Source organism: Cherax quadricarinatus, chromosome 38 (assembly GCF_038502225.1).
Source record: "Cherax quadricarinatus isolate ZL_2023a chromosome 38, ASM3850222v1, whole genome shotgun sequence".
NCBI classification, from domain to species: domain Eukaryota; kingdom Metazoa; phylum Arthropoda; class Malacostraca; order Decapoda; family Parastacidae; genus Cherax; species Cherax quadricarinatus.
The window spans coordinates 22,866,863-22,870,574 of NC_091329.1; positions in this window are offsets into that span (position 1 = coordinate 22,866,863).

The following is a 3,712-nucleotide window of genomic DNA, read 5'->3' on the forward strand; positions in this document are numbered from 1 at the left end:
AGTAGTCTCCCCTGGTCTCTATCTAAATTTGGAGGACGGTATATCACACCTAAAATTAATTTTTCATGCCCATCTGAAAATTCTATCCAAACAGACTCTGTATGTGTTACTTCAGACTTAATACCCGTTTTTATGCAACAGTTCAAGCGATCTCGGACATACAATGCCACCCCACCCCCCTTCCCGACACTTCTATCTACTTGGAACAATTTAAAACCCTGAATGTGACATTCTGCACTCATGTCCCGACTTTTTGAATTAAATCACGTCTCAGTAATGGCAAATACATCAATGTTACCTGCACTAGCAACTAGTCTCAACTCGTCCATCTTATTCCTAGCACTGTGACTATTTGTGTAATAAATATTTAAAGACCCTCCTCTCTCTTTACCCTTCCTGCTCCTTTCTGTTATTCCACTAAACCTATTACTGTCCTTGTCAATTAGTGCCACTGGCTTTCCAATATCCACCTCATTTTGCCTATTACTAGTTCTCCTAGTACTCATATTACTACCCTGCGACTTCATTTTTCCCGCCAAAACCCATACCACTAACTATTCCTAGTTTAAAGACCTAACAGCTCCCTCCACTGCGTTGGCTAGTGCTCCCACCCCACACCTAGATAAGTGAACCCCATCCCTGGCATACATGTCATTTCTGCCATAGAAGAGGTCCCAGTTGTCAATGAATGTTACCGCATTTTCCTTACAGTATTTGTCCAGCCAGCAATTGACACCAATTGCTCTGGACAACCATTCATTTCCAACTCCTCTCCTTGGCAAAATGCCACATATGACAGGTTTCCCACCCTTCCTCCTAATTATCTCTATTGCTGACCTATACCTGCTAATCAGGTCCTCACTCCTACGTCTGCCAACATCGTTGCCTCCAGCACTGAGACAGATAATAGGATTGCTCCCATTACCTCTCATGATGTCATCCAGTCGGCTAACAATATCCTTCATCCCAGCCCCAGGAAAACACACTCTCTGCCTCCTACTCCTATCCTTCAAGCAGAATGCCCTATCCATGTACCTGATCTGGCTATCCCCAACAACAACAATGTTTTTACCTTCCTTGGAGTCGTCCTTCGTGATGCTCCCAGTAGTCGACTCACATTCGTCAGGTAGCATTACACCACTTGTGGAATTCGTCAAGACGTTCTCGATGGTCTTCGTTGGGGTTTCTAGGGATGTCTCACTCACGTCTGCCAATGCTTCCTTTGTGCTCGTTGTGGCATTCCCAGTAGAACACTCACATTCGTCAGGTAGCACGGAGAATGGGTTGGAAGTTTCCACGGTAGTCTTCTGGTTTCTCGTTGTTTCTGCCTCTCCAACCGTTTTCTTGATCCTCAGCTTGGTTCCATGTTGCCCGGCCACTGACCAAGCTCCCCTCTTAACCTGGGGACTCACAACAGGAGGATTAATACGAATCCTCTTGTTCTCCTCCGTTAATCGCCGTATCTCCAGCTTAGCAACTCTGAGCTCCTCTCTCAGCTGCTGGTAAAGTTGCTCAAGAGAGGGCATCCTGGTTCAGATTCACAGAGAGCACACAAACAGGTCTTCACAGAGCTAAGTACACGTCACCACTCAAAGTACACGTCACCACTGGTCATCTGACCGAGACCTTCCACTGGCCTGCCGGTCCACCCCTTTACAAATTAATATAACTGCGCCAAAGCAATGAGTCAGGCTACGCTAGGAGACTGACCTGTACAAGACTGCTGCCCAGGTCACGCTAGGAGACTGACCTGTACAAGACTGCTGCCCAGGTCACGCTAGGAGACTGACCTGTACAAGACTGCTTCCCAGGTCACGCTAAGAGACTGACCTGTACAAGACTGCTGCCCAGGTCACGCTAGGAGACTGACCTGTACAAGACTGCTGCCCAGGTCACGCTAGGAGACTGACCTGTACAAAACTGCTGCCCAGGTCACGCTAGGAGACTGACCTGTACAAGACTGCTTCCCAAGTCACGCTAGGAGACTGACCTGTACAAGACTGCTGCCCAAGTCACGCTAGGAGACTGACCTGTACAAGACTGCCGCCCAAGTCACGCTATGAGACTGACCTGTACAAGACTGCTGCCCAGGTCACGCTAGGAGACTGACCTGTACAAGACTGCTGCCCAGGTCACGCTAGGAGACTGACCTGTACAAGACTGCTGCCCAGGTCACGCTAGGAGACTGACCTGTACAAGACTGCTTCCCAAGTCACGCTAGGAGACTGACCTGTACAAGACTGCTTCCCAAGTCACGCTAGGAGACTGACCTGTACAAGACTGCTGCCCAGGTCACGCTAGGAGACTGACCTGTACAAGACTGCTTCCCAAGTCACGCTAGGAGACTGACCTGTACAAGACTGCTGCCCAGGTCACGCTAGGAGACTGACCTGTACAAGACTGCTGCCCAGGTCACGCTAGGAGACTGACCTGTACAAGACTGCTGCCCAGAGTGATCATCTTAATAACACGCAGACAAGAATAGGCCATCCTGGCAGCCTCCTTAATGACTGGTACGCAATACTTTGCCAGTCTCATTGCTTAGTAACAGATGGAGTCTGCAAAAAGTCTCCATCGAAACAGCCGTTGAAGGACAGGCTGAGGGATGCACTGTATGGCTTACCGCAGGCACTGTATGGCTTACCGCAGGTACTGTATGGCTTACCGCAGGTACTCTATGGCTTACCGCAGGTACTGTATGGCTTACCGCAGGTACTGTGTGGCTTACCACAGGTACTGCATTGCTTACCGCAGGCACTGTATGGCTTGCCGCAGGTACTGTATGGCTTACCGCAGGCACTGTATGGCTTACCGCAGGCACTGTATGGCTTACCGCAGGCACTGTATGGCTTACCGCAGGCACTGTATGGCTTACCGCAGGCACTGTATGGCTTACCGCAGGCACTGTATGGCTTACCGCAGGCACTGTATGGCTTACATGATTAGAACTTCCTAACGAATCTAATAATTCACCATTAAGAGCCCGGTCACTTGGCATGACTTTATTAGATACCTTCCATGTTCAGTATAATAAATAGGTACCTGGGTGTTAGTTACCTTCCTTGTTCAGTATAATAAATAGGTACCTTGGTGTTAGATACCTTCCTTGTTCAGTATAATAAATAGGTACCTGGGTGTTAGATACCTTCCTTGTTCAGTATAATAAATAGGTACCTGGGTTAGTTACCTTCCTTCTTCAGTATAATAAATAGGTACCTTGGTATTAGTTACCTTCCATGTTCAGTATAATAAATAGGTACCTGGGTGTTAGTTATCTTCCATGTTCAGTATAATAAATAGGTACCTGGGTGTTAGTTACCTTCCTTCTTAAGTATAATAAATAGGTACCTGGGTGTTAGTTACCTTCCTTCTTCAGTATAATAAATAGGTACCTGGGTGTTAGTTACCTTCCTTGTTCAGTATAATAAATAGGTACCTGGGTGTTAGTTACCTTCCTTGTTCAGTATAATAAATAGGTACCTGGGTGTTAGTTACCTTCCTTCTTCAGTATAATAAATAGGTACTGGGAGTTAGTTACCTTCCTTGTTCAGTGTAATAAATAGGTACATGGGTGTTACCTTCCTTGTTTAGTATAATAAATAGGTACCTGAGTATTAGATACCTTCCTTCTTCAGTATAATAAATAAGTACTGGGTGTTAGATACCTTCCTTCTTAAGTATAATAATTAAGTACCTGGGTGTTAGTCAGGTG